Source organism: Odocoileus virginianus, chromosome 30 (assembly GCF_023699985.2).
Source record: "Odocoileus virginianus isolate 20LAN1187 ecotype Illinois chromosome 30, Ovbor_1.2, whole genome shotgun sequence".
Classification (NCBI taxonomy): Eukaryota; Metazoa; Chordata; class Mammalia; order Artiodactyla; family Cervidae; genus Odocoileus; species Odocoileus virginianus.
In genome coordinates this window covers 38,281,427-38,306,191 of record NC_069703.1, presented here as the reverse complement: position 1 = coordinate 38,306,191, position 24,765 = coordinate 38,281,427, and the positions used below count along the sequence as shown (strand labels likewise).

The 24,765-nt window shown below is 58.5% G+C and overlaps 1 protein-coding gene across 2 annotated transcripts in view; it reads left to right on the top strand.

Moving 5' to 3' along the window:
• The first annotated feature begins 532 nt into the window (after positions 1-532).
• The window catches only part of AHDC1 (AT-hook DNA binding motif containing 1), a 65,087-nt gene continuing 40,854 nt past the window's right edge, over positions 533-24,765 (top strand). Inside the window, exons 1-2 of one of the 2 annotated variants that reach the window (XM_070459008.1) lie at positions 533-621; positions 1,311-1,408. The gene's annotated coding sequence lies outside the window, so the exon portion shown is untranslated. The other variant, XM_020909137.2, reaches the window with a different exon arrangement.

Here is a 24,765-nt window from a genome sequence, read left to right as displayed (position 1 = left end):
TCGGACTTCTAGAAAAACTAGTTTTTGGTGGGGGTGGCTAAATACAGGGCTCAGAACTTTAGATTGGGGGTTCCTGAGTGAGGAGGAGGAGGTGCGGGCGGGCTTTGAGTTTTCTGGAGCAGCCCTCTCTCCATCAACCCTTGCACTTTACTCAATAGGAAACCTTCCCTGAAGGGAGAACGCCTCCAGGTTCAGGGAGCCGGCCGTCTCCTCTTCCCGCTTCCCCTCTCATTTAATTGGGACGCCCCCAGAAAGTCTCAGGCCCTTTTAGCTAGTCCCTCGATTCCCCCATTCTACTCTCTTTCCATTCTTAGACCCCGCCCCTTCACTCCCACCCGCAACCTCCGCTCCGGCCAGAGACCCCCGCGGGAGGGACGAGGAACGTGGGAAACGTTGGCGATCCTTAGGGAAGGACGCAATCCCCCTTTGGGTAAAGAGGACGCGCGCCCTCGCCCTACCGGCTCGGGAGCTGGGTGACCCCCGCGGGCTCCCGGCCGCGCCGTCGGAGCTGCCGGCGCCGCCCCGCCCGCCCCGCGCGCGGAGCAGCCGAGGCGGGGACTACAAGTCCCGGCGAGCCGCGCGCGCGCTCCCCCCTGGGGTTCCGGATGGTGAGCGGCGAAGGTAAGGCGAGCTCGCAGAGGCAGCGGCGGCGGCGGCGGGGACGGAGAGAGGCAGGCAGGCAGGCGGGCAGGCAGGGCGAGAGACGGCGAGGGGAGGGAGCGAGCGAGGCAGCCCAGACAGACAGACAGGCGGGCGGGCGGGCAACGCGAGCCACCCGCCAGGCTGCGCTCAGCCCCGCTCGCCGCGGAGAGAGCAGAAGGCAGGAGGAGGGAGGGGAGGAGGGGGAGGGAGGGAGAGAGGGAATCCAGCTACCACCACCCAAAGCCAGCGTCTGCTTTCTGTCCTCATTTCCTTTCCCACCCAGCTCTGAGAGCAGAGAAAGGCAGAGGGAGCGAGAGATTGAGACAGTCAGAGGGACAGACAGACAGCCAGAAGAGAGCGGGAGGGAGGAGGGCGGAGGAGGAGGAGCAGGAGGAGGACTACGCGGGGCGCGTTCCCTCCCAGGTTTGCAATTGGGGGGGTGGGGGCGGGGGTGTCCAGGGCTGTGAGAGTGTGTGCGCGGTGGTGGTGGTGGGGGGAGCAAGGGGGGCGCAGAGAGAGAGCGAAGGAGTGATCGAGGTTGGGGGGCGCCGCGGGAGCTGGGGGGCCGGGTCCAGCGGAGTTAGCGGCGGAGAATGTGAGCCGAGGCGCGAGCCATGCTGTCAGCAACGGCGGGCGGCTCAGGGCTCCTCCACGACTCCTCTCCCCAGCTGCCGGGCGCCCGCGTCGCTGCCGCCGCCGGAAGACAGACGCCCCCCGAAACCCCTCGCCTGGCTCGGACCCACGGAGCCGGCAGCCCAGCACTCCGGTGAGTGGCGCCTCCTCCCCAGCCCTAGACCCCCGCTGGGGACCGGCCGGCCGGGCTCTTTTGTGCAGCGCACCGGGGGGGCCCCGCGCCCCCTCCGCGCGCCCCGGTCCGGTCCGCCGGACCCCGTGGCTGCGGTGCCCGCGGTGCGATCGGTCTTTGTTTCCACCGGGGCCCGCGGCTCGGCTGGGCTCGGCTCGAAGCCTGGCAGGCAGCGCCGGGAAGGGGGAGGGGGAGGTGGACGAGAAGGGGGGGCGGGGAGGGGGGGTTCTCGGGTTTCCTGGCCGCCCCGCGGCTCCCCCGGCTCGGGGGCGAGGTGCGCGCCCAGAGCTGCCGCGCGCCCCCTCCTCCTTCCCCCTCCCTCCGTCTTTGGATTTAAAACTGCAATTTGCTCTCCAGCTTGCTGAGAATGTGGGGGGGTGGGTGAAGGGGGGGGACCGTGGGAGCGGAGAACAAGGCTGGATTTTAGGAACGGCGCTGGGAAAGGGGGAGACTGCGGAGGGGAGGAGCCCCTCCCCTCCAACCCCCAAATCCCAAGGTTCCGCTTGTGCTCTGGGAGTTGAGGGGCGGGGACCTAATGACCCGGAGGGGGTGTGGGGCGGAGGAGGGATTTGGGGGCGGCCGGGGCCGGAGGGGTTGGGCCGCGTGCCCGGTTACCTGGCGAACAAAGTCGGCTCACTTTTGCATAAATAAATAAATAATCGCCCATCAATGCGTTTCCTCTGAGGCTCTGATTGAATCGGGGGCCCCCTCTTCCCCAGGGGGTGGGGTGCTGAGTGACAGCTGTCAGCCCCCTGGGCCAGTCGCTGGGGGTGAATCGCTGAATCCCTCCGCTTTCTGGCTCCGGGCGCATTCCCCTGCTGGGTCTTGGTCCCCGGGCAGAGCCAGAGGGGCAGGGGGCTGGCTCCGAGTCTAGGAAATAACCTTGTTTCCTGTTCTACAGGAAAAGGGACAGCAACCCGGAGAGTTTGGGGGCTGGGGATGAAGACTGATGGGAGCCGGAGGGGTTCCCCAGCAGCCTGACCCCCCAGCCTCCTGCCAGGCGCAGGGGCCGGCCGAGGGAGGAAGGATGTGGGCCTTGCTGGCCCGAGGCGGGAGCTGGGGCTGTCCCCGAGGCGGGCAGCGGGCACCGAGAGGGAGGAGGGAGGCAGAGAGCAGCGGGGGCGGGAATTCTCTACCGCAGACCCTGGGGGCCGGGGCCAGATGTGGAGGGGTGGGGAGTCCCCCCTCCCTGCTAGCTTGGGGGCCCCGGGGGCTGGGCTGGGAGGGGCTGAGCCTAGTGCCCTGGGTTCTGCACCAAGTGCCTGACTGGCAGGGCCAGCTGAATTTGGGCCCAGGCGTCACCCTGGGAGGCAGGGCCAGCCTGCACCAGCCTGGTCCCTGAGCACAAGGAGGGACCCTTGGGGGGCCTATGCCTGTCTGGCTGGGCAGGCGTTTCCCGCCGGACCAGTTGGTGTCAGGCGGGACTTGGCCCCAGCTCCCTGGGCAGAGCTCAGGGTGTGAGGACAAGCTTTGCCTCTGGGTCAGGGTGGCCACATTTTGTCCGCTGCTGCTGCTGCTGCTGCTGCTGCCGCCACTGCCGCCACCGGCGGGGCGGGGGCATGTGCCCGGGCCTGGGCAGAGTCCTGCCAGGAGCATTTGGGGTGTTTCTATTGTTGGCTTGTTCCTGTTCCGTGTGGCCCGGTGTGTGTAGCTGTGTGAGCTGGGGCTGTAAGTGAAAGATTACCAGTCAGTCCACCCCCCCACACCCCCCCCACTCCACCACCACCCCCCTTCCCCCGCTGCCCGTCTTTGGGGGGCAGGCTGGGTTGTGGTGGTGAGCTGTGGGGACCCCCCCAGGTGGCATGTGCCTGCAGCTTGCCATCTCCCTCCTTTGAACAGATGTATATTTATTTTTATAGTAATGGAAAATCAAACTGGATAGTAAGTTGAATTCTTTTTTTTTTTTTTCTCTTCTGCTGTGTCAATAGTTGGAATAACCCCCAGAGACTTCTTGCCCCAAAGCTTCCACCCTCCAGAGGTTGCAGAGATCAGTGAGGGCATGAGCTTTGGGGGACCAGTGGGCACCAGTTCAAACTGGTGATTCTTGTCCCTCTCTGGCATTGGGGCAGGTGCCCAGGTGGGCAGGCATTGCCCCCTCCCCAGGCATCCCCCCCACCCCTACTCCCCCAGCATAGTCTGTCCTTTAGGCCACCTCCTTGGTCAGCGCCTAAGCTGTGCCCAAGCCCTCAGGGGACGTTCTCCTGGTGGGCTCTCTCCCCCTTCCTGGGCTCCTGGCCCACGTGCTGATATTTATTTTCTGTAGTAAAATCCATTTTTAATGCCGTTACTTTTGAAATAATATAGAGAGAAACAAATGTGATGTGTTTAAGTTGCCCTCTGTGAGTTTTTAATGTGATCTATGGCTGAGGTAGTGATGGAAGGAGCTGTTGGGCTTGGAGGAATTTGGTGTCATAAAGAAAAAGAGCTTACTGTTTATTATGTTTGCTGGGCTGGGGGGTCTGGATCAGGGTCGTGGGGGCCAAGAGCCCCAGCACCCCCAGGTGCCGTGATGGGCAGCAGTGCTTCTCAGTTTGGAGGTGTGTGGTTTCCAGGACTCTTTTGCCTTGCTCCCCAGCCCTTGATGGGGCCTTTGGTGAGGGGGCCTGGGGGCTGGGGGGTTTGTCCCCCACCCCCACAATTCCACCAGGTTAGATTTTGCCTGAGAGGCTTCTGGAACCCCCTGCTGAGCTAAGTGAAGGTGTGTTGTAGCGTGGATGGATTTGGACTCTGAAGGAGATTAAGAGATGGGATCTTGACCTGCTTGGTGTGCCTGTGCCAGATTCTTGAGGGGCAGACAGTCCCTGGCAGAAGACCCTTTTTTAAGGGGGGTTTGCTGCTGTGGACCGGCAAAGCCCCCAAGGGACTTTGCTGGTTTTCAGGTCAGCCTGGAGCACTGGCTGGAGCCACTGCCTCCAGTCGCTTCTGTTCCCCATTGGACAGGGGCTTCCTCCAGGCAAACCTGATCCCCTCCACTTCCCCTCTTCTCTGCTCTGCCCCACCCCAGGGCAACTTTTTTTTTTTGGTTTGTGGAATACAGAGCTCTGTGTCTCATGCCAGCCACCCAAGACCACAGGGTGCCCTGCCTTCTCCGTACCAGATGCCCAGGCGCTTCTGGTCTGATTCGTGAGGTCAAGCAGATTGGCTATTATGGGATGGAGCCCAGCTCCGTCGCTGGGTCCCCTGGGTCTCTTGGGACAGAGCTGAGGGAGGGGGAAGCCAGGATGGGGTGGAGCTGGGAACTGAAGACAGGGGGGAGCAAGGGCAACATTGTTGCTAATGTCAGCAGATGGGCCCCCCAGGGAGAGAGCTGGAGTTGGGGGAGGTGGGGAGGAAAGAGACCCAGTCACACGCGAGGTGAAGAGAGGGAAAGATGGTGATGGTGGGGGAGCGGGGAGAGGGGGAGCAGAGAAAACAGTCTGGAAGAGCCAGGAGCAAACCCCAGGAGATGGGGCAACCAGACGACCTAGAAGGCCTAGGCATGTGCCACTCCCCACCTCAAAGCCCGAAATGAGCGGGCACTTGAGAGCCTCTCACCCAAGATCAAATGCTGCTAGGACTGTGTTTGGAGACCAGACAAGCAAATGTCTCAGGGAAGAGGGAGGAGGACAGACAGGTGGGAGGGGGAGAAGGGAGGACTCCCACAGGAGGAGGGAGAACGGGACACCGGGGGATTCCAAGGGTCACTAGACTGAGGTTGCTGCCCCACGCAGGGTCTCCCCGCTGCTTTGCCCAGATGTCTGGGGATGGAGCCTGGCTCTTCTTTGGACCTGGGGGCGGGGCCGGAGGTAGGTACAGCGCCCCACAGGTTGTGGGCGCTCTGCACCAGGAGGCATCGGACTTTTAAAAGCAGGGAACATCAGGAACATTAGAGGCACTAGGGTGCCATGCAATTGCATCCCCCCCTCCTTGTTTGACGGGAGGAGACCCAGTCTAAAGAGCACCCCCTAGCCCGTGCTTGCCAGGGGTCAGAGGCGGCAAAGCCAGATCTGGGACCTAGGCGCTTTCCCTCCACCTCTCTGTAGTTAGAGAGTTGGAACAGCTGCAGGGGGGCCTCCTGGGTGCGCAGGGGGGGGCCAGAGCCTGGAGAGAGGAGCAGGCAGGCACCCTTGTGGCCAGAGCCCCCCCAGGGGAGGGGGAGGCGCCGCTGCCGGGAGAGAGAGAGAGAGGGAGGGGAGAGAGGAGGGAAACAGTGAGTCAGGCTTCCAAGAGCTGAGGATGAGAGAGCCAGAGCTGGGAGGGAGAGGGCAGGGAGCGCTGCTCTGAAGCGAGGAGAGGGAGGGGGCCCAGCCAGGGGCAAAGAGAGCTCTGGAGGGAGGGAGCCAGCCCCTGGCCCCGGCCCAGCGGCAGGGCTGCGCAGGGCTGTGCGCCCTGCGGAGGGTGCAGCCAACATGGACTCTGCCCACGGCGGGTCAGGAAGGAGCCAGGTCCTGCCCCTGCGGGGCCCTCTCGTCATCTGTGACCCCACCCCAGGGTCTCAGGAGCTCCTGACTGTGTCGTCCCCTTCCCTTCTTCGGTTTCCCCATCTAGCGTGAGATCGGGACCGTGAGCTCTTCTCCGAGAGGGAGTAGGGGGAACAGAGCCTCCTGAGAGGGGTCTGAGGGCTACCTCCTGCAGCCGCTGGATTCCTGCTGGGGACCCTGTTGGAGGCCGCTGCCAGTCAGCATAGGGGGCAGGTCTCTGGATTGGGGCTCCTATTAAGCCCTCTTGAGTCGCTGGGCCACAGAGTGGGGTGTTAGGCTGTGAGTGCTTGGGGGGGCAGAGTGTGTATATGTGGGTGTGAGGTGCTGGGCTGGCCATGGTAGGTGGACTGCCTGGGGTCTTTTGATGGCCAGTGCCTCGACAGGGCCACGATCTCTACATGTCCAGAACCAACCTCCATTTGGGGAAGGGGGGAGACATTCAAGTGATTTCCACCCACCCCCCCCCACCCCCAACTCTGCCTGCCATATCCCTGTGGGTCAGAGGCTCTAGGGCAGCGTGGAGGTGGGAATGACCCCTGTGGAGCTGATGAGAACTGCATCTGCAGCCCCCCGTGTCGTGTCTGGAGCTGGGACCAGAACTGGAGGGGTCCCCAGGGACTGCTGGGAAGGGCGGCGAGGCAGGGAGGAGCCCCCCTCCCACCCAGCTGACAGGAAGCTGTTGCTCCAGCCCCTTCTTTACCGAAGGCCTGGTGTCCCCCAACCCTTCCCTCCTGGATCCCCCGGTGTCTCTTCCATGGGCGAAGGGATGAGGAAGGTGGGCATAGAAGCTTCCTCTCCTCCAGGGCCTGGCTTTGGGGGGGAAATGGTGAAATGAGGACAAAGTGAGGCCCCCTGCCTCCTCTTTACACACACACACATAGACTCAGCTGCAGTGAGGCCCTGCTTTCTCTCCTCTCTGCTCTGGGGTCCTTGGCTTGGGAGCCCAGGGGAGGGACCGCTTCTGCAGCTGGCTGGCCCCGAACTCCCAGCTCAGCCCAGCTGCTACTGAAGCTTCCAGAAGCTGCAGCTCTGCACACACACCCCCCCCCCCCCCCCGAAGCCAGGAGAGGCCTTTGCTGACCTGGGGGAGGGTGCCTTGGTGAGTGAGCGGGTACCCTCCGAAGGACTTGCACAGACAACCAGACAGATGGGTGGTGAAGCAGATGGACACAGACACCCACGCACAGGCAGGCGGAGAGAGACGGACAGATGGACCAGGACAGGGAGAGACGGACAGACAGAGGTGCTGGCAGAGAGAGGAGTCAGAAACATGGAAGGGTCTGGGGAGAGAGAAACAGACAAGAGACTTGGAGACAGGGAGATCCAAGGAAAGAGACAAGGTGACTGAGATGGGAGAAGGAGAGATATGGGGAGAGAGTGAGAGGCAGGAAGAGATAAAGAGAGGGGGAAACCCAGACCGAGAGAAAGAGAGAGAGGCTGGAGGCTGCAAACCACAAACAAGGATTTGATGAGAATCTGGAAGGTGTTTTCTCCTGCTTCCCTCCCCAAACCCCCAGGCCAGCCAAGTCTCCATTCCTTCCACCCCCAGCTCAGTTTCCAGCTGCTAAAGAGGTCAGGGAGAGAGAGAGAGAGGAAGAGAAAAAGAAACACACACTGGCCGGATCCCAGAGACCCTCCCTGCTGATCTCTTTGTGGGGGCAGGGAGTCTCAGAGGGCACCTCTCCTGGCCCTGACCCCTGTTCACAGATGTACATACCTCTTGTCTCAGGAAATATTCCAGAATCCTCCCCACTCACTGGGTGTGTGTCTCTTCATAAAAGTGCACCCCCCGCCCCATACTCATACCTGTCCACACAGGCCTGGCCTCACACACACTCACAAACACATGTTTTGTGGCTCTCACACTCTGCTTGAATCTCACAAACAGAACCCAGTGACCTTGTCCCTGGGCTTTTTACCCACACGGGCAGTGACACCCAGGACTGATCGTGGGTTCTCAGGACCTGTTCCTACCCCCGTACACAGTCACATTCACACAACAGTGGCAGTCACCCCACAGCAGAGAGAGGACCCTTTCTGGAGGGGAAGATCAGGGGTCCCAGGGAGCCCTGGTATTGTGGGGGCAGCGGAGGGGGTTTGCCCCCAACTCTGAGTTGGCTGGCTGGAGTGGAGGCCCTCTGAGCTGGTGGGAGCCCTCCTGGAAAGTGACAAGGCCTGTCCTGAACACTGATCAGCTGGCTGGTGTGAAAGAGCTGAGAGTTGGTGAGAGTGTGTGTCGTGTGTGCACATGTACAAACCTGGGCACGTACATGCAGGTGTAAGGGATAGCAAGTGTCTGTTATAGTGTGTGTGAGAGACTGAATGCATGTGAGATGGGCTATGGGTGTGACAGGGAGATCCGAGGTGTGTGGCGTGTGGGTGTGGGTGTGATCGCTACTTGTCAGGTATGTATGTGTGTAGGCATGTATATGTGACAAGTGTGTGTGGTCGTACCTGGCTTTGCAGCATAGGGTGGGGTGTGATGGGCGCGCGTATGCAAAGGACTGGGACCCTGGGCCGCGGGTAGACGTGTGCCAGGGTGCAGTGTTCTGCAGATGTGAAGGTGTGGGGGCCGTGTGTGCGGGAGTGTAGGCAAGGTGCATGTGTGAGGGGTAGCTGCCTTGTGAGCCTGTGAGCGTGGAGCCTGGCTTGTAGGGAGGGCTGTTTTCCAATGCAAGGCCGCCGCCATGAACACAGGCGAAGAAGGGGCTCCAAGGCGCACAGTCGGGCGCTGACCCACACAGACGTCCAAGGACAGACCCTCCCCTGCCCTCTCTCCCGGCATCAGTGTTTTTCAGAGGAGCCTCCAGGAGGGCTGTTTTCTCTGCAGAGCCCCCAGCCCCCAGTCTGTGTCTCTTCAAACACAGCGATGCCCTCCAGGCAGCTTTGTGGAGGCTCCTGCCTCGACCATCTGAAGGCAGATGGGTGGGCTGGGATCTGCTGCCGCAACCCCCCCAACCCTGGAGAGCGAGGAGGCGGCTCTGCTCCTCCGGCCTGGCCGGGCACAGGCTGATACAGATGGACAGCCGGTCTCAACACCCCCACATGGGGGTCTGAGGGCAGGCAGGCACCCCCCTCCCACCCCAGCAGAGGGGTTCCAGCAGCAGGCAGCCCCCAGGTGGCTGCAAAGGCCAGGACTCTGCCCTTCACCTCCTCAGAGGGGTACCCCACCTCACCCTGCAGCCCCCCCACCTGTCGGGGCAGCCGGGGGCACCCAAATGCAGCCCCCTCACGCCTCCTGAGTATACAGCTACTTCCCCACTCATGGCAGCAACACCCCCAAACACACAGCTCCAGCTGCTCCACAAACACACAACCTCTCCACATTCCAACACCTTCCTCATATCTGCTGCTACGGGCACTCTCAGCCCCAACACAGCACCACCGCACGCCTACCCCCCCCACATAGTCACAGCTCTAGTACTGAAAACCCAAATTTTTATGACCCCCAGTTATATCCCCTAACACCCCAACACACACACACACACACACACACACACACACGGCTTCTATCACATCCTCAAACATCAACTCCCCTCTCTAACCCAACACCTCCCCAGATACAGCCAGGACCCTGCTCCAGCCCTAATACCACCCTGACTCTCAGAGCCCCAACACCTAACAAGACACCCACAGACTCTCCCTACAGCCCTGATGTTTCCCCCCGCTGGAGCCCAGCATGTCCATAGACACCCCCTACAGCTCCCACCCCTCACACAGACACAGACACGCACGTTGCCTCACGCAGGCTGCCACAACAACCACTCAAACGACAACACCTCCTGCGGCCATGCCATTCACCCCAGACACACAAACATGGCTTCAGTTCTGTATCTTTGAACAGGCAGTGTCCCCCCAGCTTCTCATGCTTCTCCGGGCATGCGTGTGCAACACACACACACACACTCCCCAGATCCCACAGCATCTCAAACAAGCGGTCCTCTGAACATCCCCAACAAGCTCCAGCACCTTCCTCTGCCATCCAAGGGCCCAGGGACAGCCTCCAGCCCTCTCCAAAGACCAGTCCTGCACTCGTGTACACACACACACACAGCCCCAGCTCCATCACAGCCCTGCACCCATTCACCCCTCAGAGCAGCGCTGCCCTGTGCCCCCTGCACCCCCACCTCAGCCTGCAGCCCCCACTCCCACTGTCGCACATTCCAGCACAGCCTCCCTTGTTCTTCCCACCCCCCGCCCACCAAAGCCCCTCTGGATAGCCTCAGCCTTGCACGCACACGCACACGCACACACTGGCCCACTCTTCTGTGCTGTCTCTCTCTCTCTGCTGCCCGGTCCTCCCCCACTTCCCAGTGCCGCCTCTGCCTGGGGAGGCATCTCCACCCCGCCTCATTGCCCCAGGCCTTTCATTCCTGGACAGTGAGGCTGTACATCTGGTTCAAAGCTGCCCCACCCAAGACCCTGTGCTCTGGGCACCCTGGCCTGGACTTTGGGGTTTGAGGCCTCTTTGGGGGCTCTTGGCACCTGGTCATCCTGGTCTCTCAGCCAAGAACTCTGAGTACCCAGCCCTGCCCTGACTCTGGCATGTATGGTGGGGTGGGGGGGGGGGGCATGGGGCTAGGCAGGGGAATTTACCCCCAGCCTGCACTTTGTCAGGTGCTTGCCAAATCCCCCTCCTCCTTGGCTCACCTGAAGAGGGACATCAGGCCTGGGACTTCAGGGAAAAAGATGGGGAAGGTGCTGGCTTGACCTGGTACCCCCTCCCCAAACACTCCCCCCCCCAACCCAAGATCCGGGCTTGGGGCTTGGTCTCCCTGGGAGTCAGTTCCGACAGTGAAGGTTACTTTACTAGATGCATGATTTTAAACGGAATCTCCACCATCTGTTCCACCCCCTAATTACAGATGCACAGAATCCGCCTCAGAGGGCAGCGTGAGGGAAGTGATTTAGAGGCTGAGCTGCTTCTGCCTGCATTAGGGCTGAGGAGATTGGGGTGGGGGGGGGCTCTGGGTATTGCTCACAGCCCCCCCAACCCCACCTCTTCCCCAGGGGCCCCTCATGCCTCTTCTCTTGCTGGGGGAAGACTCCTAGCAAGGTGCCCTGACCCCCTAGACCTGAAAGAGGAAGCAACTGCGGTGCCAAGGGAGGGGTCCCTGAGACATTGCCCGCGTCCCAGGCCCCAAGTCTGGGGATGCAGGCTCCATTAGAGCCTTAAAAAATTCAGTGGATCGATCTCCTGCCTGCCTCGTGAGCCCCGGGGAGCCACAGGCACAGGCCTGGCCCAGCTGTCTGTCCACCCCAGGGGTAGCAAGGAATTGGTGAGGTAGGGAGGGGGCGGTTGGAACAGAGGTGGGGACATCAGGGTTTTGGGCCGCAGAGGAGAGAGCAGGCACGTCAGAACCCACCAGGCGTGTTTGCGCATATGTCCCCGGCTGCCTTGCGCCACTGGCAGGCCCGACCCCAGCTTGAGCCGCGCCCTGTGGGGCTGGAGGGGCACCAGGGGCCAGAGGGGATGGGCCGGACCTGGGTCCCAGAGGGTCCTAGGGGACACCGGGCCACACCCCGAGGACGGGGACCTGGGCCTCCAGCAGGCTCGGCGGTGGCGGCCGCGGGCACACTGCGGTAGGAGCTGGAGCCTTCACCGTGGGGAGAAAGGGAGCGAGGCCGGGCTGGAGGAATTTTAAAGATTGCTGCAGGCAGGAGGGTCTCAGGAACCCTGTGGAGCGGGCAGTCATGCAGAAGTAATCCTATCGCCGCCTGCCTGGAGGAGAGGAGGGGGGCAGGGAGGGAAAGAACAGGCGGACGCCCCCTTCCCACCTCAGCCCCTGCCCTGGCCAGCGGTGGAGGGAGCCTGGCCCCCAGGGCACCCCTCTCCTGGGGGAGGCACCACCCTTCGCTTCTCCTGCGGCCTGTGCCCCCTGGAGGGGCAGCACTGCAGCTGTTGCTGGGCCTGGAGCGCTGGGTTTTATAAATAAAGCAGCTTGGAGGTGGGGGCCAACTCAGCACCCCCCCCCCGCCCCCCAGTCACCTTGGGTCACCCCCTGGGGACATCAGCTCCAGCTGGCCGTCCTCTCCCTTGCAGCCTGCTCCTTTTCTTTGGCTGTGTGAGCTTGGGCCAGAGGTCCAGTCTCTCTGGACTGGACCAGGGGCAAAGGTGTGTGGAAGAACCTAGAATCCCCTGCCCTCTTGTACCCCACCCACCTCCCCCCCAGGCTTCACAGGTGGACTGGCCACTGGCTCAGCACATCCAGGCTGGGAAGGGGTGACTGGCCGTTCAGGAACCTCCCCTGTCTCCAGTCCCTCCATTTTGCAGATGGAGTAAACAAGTCCAGGGAGGGCAGGATGGCCAAGGCCAGCCAGCTGATGAGCGCCTCCTTCCTGCCCCGTTCTGCTGTCACTCAAGACTCTTCTCAGCCTCAGCTCAGCTAAGAGCAGGGCCTGGGGGGGGGTGTGGGGTGGGGGATGTTTGGGAAAGTGGTTGCGGCTGAGAGGTTGCCATGGCGATGCTGCAGGATGCCGAGCTGAAGTGGGGGTCCTACAGGGTCTCTGGGGCCCCCAGCTCCGCACCCCTGTGGTCTTCTCCTCCCCATCTCCTGTCCCCCCACCCAGATGCCTGTCAGGCAGCTCCGGTGACAGGTGGGGTGGGTGACAGGTGGTGCAGGTGATGGGCTGGGTGGGTGACGAGCTGGGTGGGTGACAGGTGGTGCGGGTGCAAGGCAGGCAGGTGACAAGCTGGGTGGTGACGGGCCCTGCTGATGACAGGCAGGGGGTGTGGTTGGCGGGGATGCTGCCTCCTGGCTGGTGGCCTGTTGCAGCCCCCCACCCACACGCGTGTGCACATGCACAGACTCTGGGCTCAGAGCTTGGGGCTAAGATACTAATGAGGCTTATTACGTGTGGAGGGGCAGGTGCCCAGGCGCACTAATGAGAGGCCTTTAACGAATAGGGGAGACAGCTGGGGGGCTTCGAGGAATTTGGCTGGCCCTCCTGGGCCAGAGGGTGAGCCAGGTCGGGACCCCTCCTCCTCGTCCCCCCTGGCCACTTGGCTTTGTGTTAATACTACCCACAGTCAGGATAGCTACCATTGCCGAAGCGTTTGCTACACTGGCCGAGCCCATTACATGCATTGTTTCTCATTTCACCTCAACAGCCTGTAGGAGGGAGGCACTATTGCCCATTTTACAGATGAGGAAATCTGAGGCTGAGAAGGCAAGGGACTCCACACAGCAAGTGTCTGTTGCAGCTAGCATTTTAATCTAGGTCTTTCTGACTCCGAAGTGCATGCTCTTAACCATCCCACCAGTAAAGCTCAGGTCTTGGTGCAGACCCCAAGCCTCTCTCAGGGCCTCAGTTTCACTCTTCTAGAAAACAGATGTGTAGTCAAGTGGGGGGAATCACCAGGCTCTTCAGCTCTGAGTTGGGTGCCTTCAGGGACTCCTCCAGGTGACCCCAGGGCCTCACCCCATCTGGCCCAGATTCTCGGTGACAGCCCTGGACTGGAGAGAGGTCAAGGCTTAGCCCTGAGGGAGCGGAGCTAAAGGGGGGACACCTGGGATCTGAACCACTTCCTGCGTCATGTGGTGGGGAGGTTGAGGTCTGGAGAGGACCAGCAACTGCCCAAAGCCACACACCCTGTGAACTACAGGCCCCTCTCTGGGATCCCAGGTCTCCTGGGCTGTTGGAACGGCGGGGCTGAGGGTGGTGCCAGGGCTGGGAGGTCACCTCCTCCTGGGCCCCACCCTCCAGCATAGCTTCTTCCCTGGAAGTTGTGAGCCCTTACCTCCTGGAAGGGTGCAGGGGGCTGTCCGGCTGCTTCTTTAGGACCTTGCCCCATCCCCGTCAGTCTGGGCCCCGCATGTCAGTTGAGCCCCCTCCTTTTGGGACTCATTGGGGTGGAAACTCCCTGGCAACAGCTGATGGATGGGTTAGGACCTTGACATTGGCCTGGGGCCACAGCGTGACCCTGGAGGGACCAGGCTAGGGATGGGGGGCTTGGAGGGGAATTTAAGGGAGAAGAATTAGGCTCATAAATCTTGGAGCGTCTTGGTTCTCTTCTCCTCGACCTTAATCTCTTACCAAACCTGCTCTCCGGCTGCTCGGCCAAGGCTGGGGGTTGAGGGAGTCCACCTGGCTCATTCATTCCCTTCTCCCTCCAACGGGTGCCTCCCCCGTCCTGCAAATGCACCCCTGTGGGGAAGACTGAGCTGCCACCACTGTTGTTGGGCGGAATGAAGAACTTGTGTGTCTTAGACGACTGGATGTGACCTCCGATTCATGACGGCAGGCAGGGCAAAAGGCCCCGCTGCCTCAGTTTCCCCAACCTTGGATTTGAAATCCTGGCCTGCTGCTTGACTGCTCAGTTGGGAAGGAATGCTCAGATCAAGCGGGACGTCACAGCTGCAGGACACATGGCCCTGTCCTGGGGAGCCCCATTCTGAGATCAGCAGCACAGCCCTGGCCTTCCAAGCCCTCAAACCCCAGAGGTGAGGTCTTGAACCCAGGCTGGGCGTGTGCGGAGGCTCAGGCAGGGAGTGGATGGTGCTGGGTGGCTGGTCCACAAGGGCTCTCTGAAGCAAAGGCTGTAGCTGGGGAGATGCCAGGAGAAGGGTGGTGTTGTGCCTGGGGGGCCAGGGAACCATCATCGATGGTCGGGGTTGGAGCCCAGAAAGGTCTGGCTTTCCCATAGGTCTGGACAGCTGTAGCCTCGAGTTCTGGGGCCCTCCTAGCTCCCCAGGGAACCCACTGCTGCCTGGCCCTGGGGACCCAGGCGTCCTGGCGGGTGAGGGCGGGTCTCCAGCAGGCGCCCTGCCAAGCCCCGCAGCCTGCTCACCAGGAATCTTGTTGCTGAGAGATGGAAAATCCCGACCGGGCCTGCAGCTCATCCCTCCCCTCCGGGAGGAGGAGGGGCCCAGAGATTCCTTCCTGCAACGCCCCCCCCCCGCCCCCCCTCCCTGCCTCCCATCTGGGGCAGGGCCCTCCTCAGCAGTGGGTGGGGCTGGTGGGGGCCCAGGACAGGCCTCTAAGGCTCCATCACATGTCCTGGAGCCTAGCCCAGCCCGCAGTGGGCACCAGGGCACTCTGGAGGCAGAATGGGCCTGGCGTGGCAGAGGAGAGGTGGGGGTGGGGTGCTGAGGCCACAAGGGGGTCTGGACGAGGGCCTAAGCCTGGCCCTGGCCCCACGGGCTCCCCCAGGGCTGAGGGTGAAGAGTTGGTTCTCTCCTTGGACAGGAAGACGAATGATCCCATTATGGGAGCGTGATTTTATTCCACGTGTCACGGAGTCTGAGATTAACTTGCTCACCAGTCTGTGACAAACCCCTCACACCCTCACATCCAACACACGCATCCACACATAGAGGCACACGCACAGATCCTTGGTCTCACAAACACATGTCCCACAGGCACACAGGAGCATTTCCACATTACCACGCGTGGCAGGAGTCTCTCAAACAGAAACACAAGCACATACTCACACTGAGGTACCCCAAGGTCTAGAAGCACAGCCTCAAAAGCAGTTCTCTCACTCACACCAAGGCCAGCCATCAGAGACGCAAACAGGCGGCCCAGGGCATGCTGGCGGCCCTCCTGAGGCTTGCACAGCTCAAGGACACACAGCGCTCCACAGACACAGATACACCCAGACGCACACACACCCCAGAGACAGTCCTGTGGGCAGGCCTGGACCAACAGCCACACACACTGAGACAAAGGCCCAGATACAGACAGACAAAGACAGGCGGCGACACACAGCCGGCAGCATGCACAGAAGCACAGGCGTGCACACCCGGACCCAGACAAAGACAAATACATGCCCAGAGGTTTCGCTGTGGACACATGTGAGGCGCACACACACATCTGGGCCTCCTGCTCGACCTGCCTGCCTGCGGACGTGGTAAGCTGGCGCCTGTGGCTCGGGGGAGAACTCTGAGGAATCTTCTGCTCAGTCAGAGCCCCCCCCTCCGCCCACCCTGGGCCCAGGGCCAGCCCCCACCTCTGGCACCGGGCCCATGGCCGAGGCCGTGGCAGCCACACCCTCAGCAGAGCCTGACGTCCCTTACCTCATTGTGCACGCTCACGGGCACACTGTCTCCTCTGCACACGCTCACGACGCCCTCCACGCCCACACGCTGACAGTTCTTCACTCACACCCCCCTCAGGTGCCCCGCTCCTGGTTGTCTTCCTCAGTCCCTGCCCCCGGCCTCACAGGCACGCACAACCCTCAGCACCACAGCCTTCATGGCCCACAGCCTCGCCCCTTCACACGGACCCCCACGCACGAGGATAACACATGGGCTCTTCTTCCCAGACCCACGAGCCACGTCCGTGCGCCCCTGCACAACCTTCCTCGCCGCTGCTCACAGACTGATTCACAAATGCAGCGCGCGCGCGCACACACACACACACTCCCCCGCATACATCCCCACCACTTTCTCACATGCGTGCGTGCACACACACATACTTTCAGAGCCTCCCTCACACCATCACTTTCCTTCCTCTGTCTCTCACAAACACTCCCTCTGCCAAGAGGGTGGCTCTGCCGCAGAGCAGCCCCCGAAGTGTTTGTCACTGTTCTCCATCACGTCCTCCCTGGCCTCGGGCTCTTCCCTTCCACCTCCAGGCCCGCAGACTGGGGCCTCGTGTTCTTCGGTCATTTCTCTGTTATTCAACAATAATACACAGAGTGTCCATTTAATTCATTCAGCATATGTTAATGGAGCACTGATCACGGGTTAAGCTTTGGGAATACTGTGGAGACGGATTTCCCTGGTGGCTCAGCGGTCAAGAATCTGCCGGCAGTGCAGGAGACACGGGTTCGATCCCTGGGTTGGGAAGATCCCCTTTGGAGGAAGGCATGGTAACCCACTCCAGTATTCTTGCCTGGAGAATCCCATGGACTGAGGAGCCTGGCGGGCTGCAGTCCATAGGGTCGCAAAGAGTCAGACACAGCTGAGTGGCTTGAGCACACACACGCGCACACTGGTGACAGAGGTCCCTCCCTCGTCGAGCTCTCGGTTTTGTGGCCAATTTGTTGGCCGCTTGTCTCGCCTGACTCCATTGTTAAGGTAACCCTTGATCTCCGATGTTGAGAAATGAGTAGGGATTCACAGGAGGAGAAACAGGGCACGGGTGTTCTAGGCAGAGGAAACAGCATATGCCAAACCTACCAGTGAATCAGGGTATGGTAGGCTGGAAACCAAGGTGATGTTCAGAGACTGGAGGAACCGCTGCCAAGAGGGCAGAAGCCAGATGTCACAAAGCTCAGAGGCCATGCTCAAGGGTTTGGATTTTGTCCAGTGGCCCCATGGAGTCATGGGAAGTCTTCAGTGACAGGACAGGGTGCGCAGATGATGGTGGTCTGACCTAGGTGAGTGGGAAGGAAAGGAGACTCATCCAGGAGCAAGGCCCCGTGGTAGGGGTCCAGCTTCAGAGCTGTGACCTCAGGGAAGTCACACAACCTCTGTGCCCTGGGTCCATCATGGGAGGATGGGACAGGACAGGGGCTGGGCTTATAGTAGATGCTCAATAAACTATAGCAGTTATTGTCAGTCATCAGTAGAACATGGCAGGGCAATCAGATGAAGAGGAGACTGCACACCTACTGAGTGCTGAGTACCGTGCCAAGTGCTGGGGCCCAGAGGCGAGGGTGGTCTGCGGCTTCGGGAAGCTCACATGCCACAACCACAGCTCACGTGGACAGCAGGGGGTGAGGAGTGGGGTGGGGGCAGAGCACCTTGGAAAGTTAAGGGAGCAGGAGGGCTCTGGGGGCTTACAGAGGGGTTGGCACTGAGGCTGGGTTGAACTTGGACGGGCAGAGGTGGGAGAAGGAGCTTCAGTGAGGCGGAGCCATGTGAAAAACAGCCCAAGGGCAAGGAGTCTAATCCGGCTGTTGTGTGGGACACAGGAAAGGGGGGTCGTGGGATGGGATTATGGAGGCAAGACCGTGGTGGCCAGGCTAAGAGGGAGGTCAGCACGGGACTGAGCCGCACTCCAGAAATGCCATGTTTTGGTGGTGACATGGAATGTGTCCATTAGAGACTCAGCTCCAGGCTCTGCCAGGAAGCCATGGGGTGACGGAGAACAGATGCCTTGCCCTCTTTGACCTCGGTTTCCCCATCTGTGTGATGAAGTGTTTAGTCTTGTTTAGGAGGGAGTTCCAGTATCACGTCCTGGGATTGGTCCAGCCAGCTTTGCTGGACATGAGATTCTGGGCCTCAGCGGTGCTTCCTTCCTGAGCATTCTCAGCCAAAGAAAGGAACAAAATGAGGGGTTCCCTGGAGGAGGTTCTGGGCACTCCAAATGAGGGGCCAGGAGCCTGCACAGAAGGGAGAGAGAGGTCTCTACCAGGACCCAAATCCAGCCCCAGAGGGAACCCAGAAGAGAAGGCCAAGGTCCCTCTTCCCTCCTGCCCTGACCCGTATGGTGGCAGATGTGGGCCATGTGCCCAGGAGGGCACAGTGCCCAGTCCCTGGCCCAGAGGGCATCAGGACCCTTCTTGCCCACTGACAGAGGAGCAGGGCTTGGGTTCAGGAATGTGGCCGAGGGCTTAGAGTCCCCTGAGATTCAGGAGCCAGGAGGCCAATCTCAGGGTGGCGGAGCCAGTAAACGCCCACGGGTGGCTGGGTTCACGGATACTTGGTATTGCTGGTCTAAGGCAAGTCCTGGTGACCCCCAGCTGCCCGGGATCCTGGCTGCAAGGGGCTCTTTAAGCATCTCACCTGTGAGGTGGGGCTGGCAGAGAATTAATTTCCTGTGCTATTTTAATTTTGCTGTATTTAATTTGCTGTTTATTTTAATTAATTAACGGCGGGTAATGGTCTATCGTAACTTGCTGCCTGCCGCTGGCTCCTCTTTCTTTTCGGAAGGGTGGAAGGCCAGGCCAGGCAACTGCCAAGTTGGCAGTGGGGGCACTGGACGGCCTTGGGGGCCTGCCCCTCTGTCCCTCACTCCAGAGGTCTTCTCTGTTCTCCCCAGTTCTCCGAAGGGGGGCCCTCGCCTCCCCCTCACTGGTAGCCTCTCTACTTCTTCCTCCTCTCCCCTCAGGCCTTCCTCAGGGCCTCAGATGCCGTAACTTCATGAAGAGAGGCTGACACGAAGCCCCTGCCTGTCCCCCAAGAACTGTATTTTTATGTCATAGGTCGACTAAAGGACAGGGTGCTTGGCTTGCAACCTAAGTGGTGCTTACAGGCCGTTGGGAAAACTTATGAAGTGTGGGTCAGTTTTAAATAGCAGCTCCCTTCCCCACCCTGGTGCCAAACAGCACGCCCATTCCGTGTGGTCAGGCCTGTGAGACACTCACATGTTCAGATACCTGTGAACACATCCATGGGTGTGATGTCAGTTATCAGTTAATCTCTAGGACAGACTTCCAGAGGACGATTATCCCCTGTAGAGAGGAGGAAGTGAGATTCAGAGAGGCTAAGTGACTTGTCCAAGGTCACACAGCAAGGAAGGAAAGCAGGGCCTGGACTCTGTCTATAATCAATCTGGCTGCACAGAAAGAGTTAATAGGTAGAGGGAAGCGAGAGGAAGTGGCTTGGGGCTTAGGGCAGGGGGATAAGGTCAGGAAGGGGCCTGGAAATGGCATCCTCTGGCTCTTGAGGATGTGGGGAGAAGAAGAGAGTGGGTCCCTGCCACAAGGGGCTTCCCGAGGTGTGAGGTCTCCGCCACCTGTTTCCATTTCCCTCGGTGTCTTCGGTTGTCTGTTTGGAACTGGGGCTTGCTTTGTCATTTGCACTGTACTTTACAGGGTGACCCTTCCGTGGCTAGGTGGAACGCTACATTTATTTATTTAACAAACACATAGCACTTACCGTGTCCCAGATACTCTTCTAATTTTATAAACAGATATTCATTTAGTCATCATAGTAGCTGTATTATTATCATCTTTATTTTACAGATCAGAAAAGTAAGGCTCAGAAAGGTTAAGTAACTTGTCCAAGGTCACACAGCCAGTACCTGGTAGAGCAGCCTTGGAACTTGGAACACTGGGATCCATTAGTCCTTGTTCTGAGCCACCCTAACCATCCCTCCCACGCTCTTCGTGGGAGAGGGGAGCCCTGAATTCCCAGAGATGTGGCATCTTTGGGGAGCCTCTAGCCTCAGTTGAAGGGAAATCCAGCCCCATACTCACCAAGCCCAAATCTCATAGGGCAAAGAGAGCCCACAAATCAACAGCTGCTTTGTGGGGGAAGCTGGCAGAGTGTCTGAGTGGGCCTGGCTGGGAGGTGCAGGTCAGCAGTTAGGAAGCCTCTGTGGAGCTCCGGCCTGCGGCCACAGTGCTGGCCACGGTAGGGGGTGGGGGACACAGAGACACTGACAGAAGCGTTGGCTTCAAACTGAGCCCTCAGAGAGCTTACCATCTGACTGACTGGAAAAACAAGGCAGGCATGTGTGACCAGTTAGCAACAGTTGTGTAAGAAAGTGGGAGAAAAACAGCATAAAACCTGGTGCAATTGAAGGAGTTTGGGCTTGGACTCTTGTGTGGCCTTAGTTATTTGACCTCCGTTCTCAGTCTCCTCACCTGTCATGAGGAAATAATGATGGCACTGACTCCATTGCATCTTGTGAGGCTCAAATGAGATGAAATGTGAAGGGTTTGAGCTCTGAATCCAGGGCCCAGTGAGCACCCATCTAAATGTGAAGGCTCGACACCTGGAGAAAGAAAGGGACCTGCCCTTGGGGTTGGCCTTGGAGCAGATCAGGATGGGAATAGTGAGAATGAAGAGGCCAGTGAGGGTCTTAGCTCTGGAGTCAAACTGCTTAGGTGTAAATCCCAACCATGATGAGTAACTTACCCTCTCTGGGCCTTGATTTCCTTGTCTGTAAAATGGGTATAACAATAGTGCCCTCCCCATAGGGTATTCTGAGGATTAAACTAGTTAACTCATTTATTCAATAAATAATATTGAGGGGATTTCCCTGGTGGTCCAGTGGCTAAGACTCTGCAGTCCCAATGCGGGGGCCCCGGGTTCGATACCTTATCAGCGAACTAGATCGCACATGCTGCAACTAGAGATTCCGCATGCTGCAACAAAGATCGAACATCCGGTGTGCCGCAACTAAGACCCGGCACAGCCAGATAAATAAATAAACAAATAATAAGCGATATTGAGCACCTGCTGGGTGCCAGACATATCTCTATTCACCGCAAATAATAAACAGTCAATACACGTTAGTGATCTTATTATCTTCATCAGTCATTTTCAGAGGGTGGGGAACTGTTTCAGGGAGGAGAAAAGAGGAGGCTGAGGGTTTTCAGGGTCTTTGCCTAAATGGGGAGGCACGACATGCTGATCACAGGTTGATAGGTGATGAGTTCTTACTATGTGCTGGGCAGGTCAGCTCACGAGACAGGGGATCACGTCATCCCCCTTTCGCAGGTAGCAAACAGGTCCAGAGATGTGCAGTGACCTGCCCAAAGAAACACAGCTAGTTGGGGTGGAGCTGGAGTTTGAGAGACTCAAAAGCCAGGCCCTTGTTTTACAAAGCTTTAACCCTGATTGAGAGATGGCATGGGGTGGGGGCAGTGACCCAGGAGAGGAAGGAGGGAGAGACCTGGCCAGGAAAGGGACAGACGTGGGCAGATAGTGAGGAATGGACCAAGTCAGCATCTGTCTCTCTGGTGGGTTTTCCCAGCAGTAAACAACTGAGGGAAGAGAGTGAGTGAAGATTAGCTGCCAGGCTTCTCAGAAGAGGTGGGTCTTGAGAAACAAGCCGAGGTGGAAGAGATGGGAAGCCAGTGCCTTCCTGGCAGAGCGCACATCAGCAAAGGCCCTGAGGTCAGCACACAGCACGGCACGGGGCTGAGATGTGGCAGGAGATGGCTGAGGGAGGTCAGAAAGAGGACTGGGAGGACTGGAGGCCTCAGGGCCCCAGGGACAGTGACAGCCCCAGGGAGATAGGGAGGGTGACAGATTCAAGAGGCCCAGCTAACGTAGAAATAGAAATAACCTCCCATCTGGACAGGAAGTAGAGCACAGTGATCAAGAGCAGGTCCTGGACATTCTAGCCAGGCTACTTCCTACCGTGTGGTCAGAGCAGGTCGCTTATGTCTCCTTCTCAAAATGAGGTACCTCTCTCCCAAGACAAGACCATCTGTGGAGGGGGGGCGGGGCTTTGTGCAGTGCCGGGCATGTAGAAAGTGCTTGATTCATCCACTTATTCCTCAACAACCAAGTGCACCCTTGGTGTCAAGCACTTTTCTGGGGCACACAGCAGAAAACAAAGTAGATAAAAATCGCTGCCCTCAGAGAGCTTACATTCAGAGGGTAAACAACACAAAGACCAGTGAAATACATGGTTTGCTGGATGGTGATATGTGCCAAGGAGAAAAATAAAACATGGAAAGCACTTGGGGACTGCCAGGGTTACGGGGTGGTTGCAGTTTTAAGTAAACTTATAAATGGAGGCTATTGTGTAGAATTATTGTATGGCTATATTATAACATTATTTGCAGAACAGGTTGTAGCAGAAAAAAGTGCCTTCCAGTTTATGAGGCATTTATCCTTCATTAGAATCACTCGAGGTGTACGTATTGCAGTTCCCATTTTATAGATGAGGATGTTAAGGCTCAAAGAAAAGAATCTGACCTTGAAATCATGACTCTGAGGACAGGCTGCAGCGCCTGACTCCAGATGACTCCCTGTGACAAGAAGAGTGTTGTTCCTGAAAGTCTAGAGGAGAGAGAGGTTAATTGGGGGTGGGGGGGGGGGGATATAGACAGGGGCCAAGGTGGGTCAGCATCTCGGGGTGGGGCTGAGCTGGAGAGGAGGGGCAGAGGCCTCCTTCCAGAGCCAGAGCTGTGGTCAGCATCCCTCGGTGTGGCCTGATCAGAGTGGGTTCGAAGTGGCCGGCCCCAGGGGCAACCCTGAGGGCAGAGCGGGGGCAGCAGCAGGCTGGCCCTGAGACACTGCATGATTGAACAGAGGGGCAGAAGCCGTCCAGAACTGAGTGAGTGTGGGGGTGGTATGGAGAATATGGGGGAGGGGGGAGGGCTGACCAGACAAGAGAGAACAGTGAGGACGTTGCAGAGCCAGAGCTGGCCATCCAGCTCTTGAATATCAGGGTAGAGACCTCGGCCTTGATGTTGTCGTCAGCGGTGGGGAGCTCTTAAAAGTTGTTGGAGCAGGAACACAGGTGTCATGGGGATGAGATTGAGGAAGAAGAATCTAGCACTAGGTGGAGCAGATTCAGGGGAGGCATTTGGAAGTGAGGAGCCCTCTGGGGGACTGCCATGGCTGACTGGGCAAGAAGTGATGAGGAAGTCAGATCAGAAAGACTGCTTGGGCTGATGGACAGAGTGGGGCCTGGGAGATGCTACTCCTAGGTGCTAGCCTTGGGTCTGCCTTGCATTTACTTTTTTTTTCCTTGGCTGCGCCATGTGCTGCTTGAGGGATCTTGGTTTCCCTACCAGGGATCAAACCCAGACTCTCAGCAGTGAAAACACCGAATCCCCCAGGGCACTCCTTGCCTCTCATTTTCTGAGGGACCCAGGGCTAGTCCTGTTCCCTCTGTACCTGTTTCCTCATTTGGATTGAACTAAAGCCCCGCCCCGCCTTTTTTAACCCTGTGGGCAAAGAATCCATTTTGAGAAGATGACGGACCTCTTCAGAAAAAATACTAAAACACATTTTGGTTAAAAATTGCGTGAGGTTTACAAACTTGTCAAAGACCGTTCATGGAGACAAGCTAGATCATCAATAATAGAAAAAATAGCAACCAGCATTACAGGCTTTTGGTGGGGAGGGGAGAGGGTGGAGCATGCCACAGCATGTGGGATCTTAGTTCCCCGACCAGGAATCAAACCTGTGCTCCCTGCAGTGGAAGCATGAAATCCTAACCACTGGACTGCCAGGGAAGTCCCTGGCATTACATGCTTATTATGGGCCAGGTGCTGGGCAAAGTGCTATATACATCATAATCCTGTTAAGTCTGCTCAACAACCCTATGAGGCAGGTACCATTGTTTTATTCTGTTATCAGACCGGGAAGCTGAGGAGGCCTAGGCCTAGAGAGGTGGAGTGTCTTGCCCAAAATCAGAGCTGGAATCAAAGCCTGGCTGTGTCAGCTCTAGAACTTGAGACCTTAGCTGCTTAGGTTAAAGGCTAGGATTTTAGGATGGAGGAAGGAGAAATGGCAAGAGGAGAGTAGATGTGGGAGGATTTTCAAAGAAAGCCATGGAGAAGCAGCACAAGAATAAAACCATGGAGTCCTGAGATGATGGGCACAGGTGGTTGTAGGGGAAGATTCCATTTGGAGGTGGCTTGTCTAACTTCCAGGGAGTTGGTATCTGTCCCACATGACCCCAGCTAAATGACCTGCTCTGGAGCCTGCTGGGAAGGGGAGGGGCTTTTCTGTTTTCTTGGCTTGATCATGCCCTGCCCCCTTGGCAGGAAGAGCTTACCCCCCCCCCCCCCCCCCCCCCCCCCGACTCTTCTGACTCTTCGACTCAGCCTCCAGTGCTGTCTCTGGAATCTACCCTTCCTCCCTCTTCCCAAGGCCATTGACAAGGGCCAATGGGCCTTGATCTCTCTAGGAAAGTTTGTAAGTGGGAACACCCTTTCCATCCCAGAAAAGAGTACTGAGGCCCATCTCCTGAGATCAGAGTGGAATCTGGAACCCAAACAGCATGGGTGTATGTTAGGTTCTGGTTTAGATCCAGGTCAGCAGTACCATCTAGGGGAGGTTTTCTGGATTAGACCAGGCCATCGTTTCAGGTTGGAATCTAGATTTATTGTGGGTGGGACTTGTTGGTCATCTAGAATAGGGATTGGAAACTTTCTGTACATAGTTTAATAAAAGTTTTAGGCTTTATAGACCATTGGGTCTCTGTCATGACTACTCAACTCTGCCACTGTACCTTGAAAGCATTCATGACAGTACATAAAATGAATGAGCA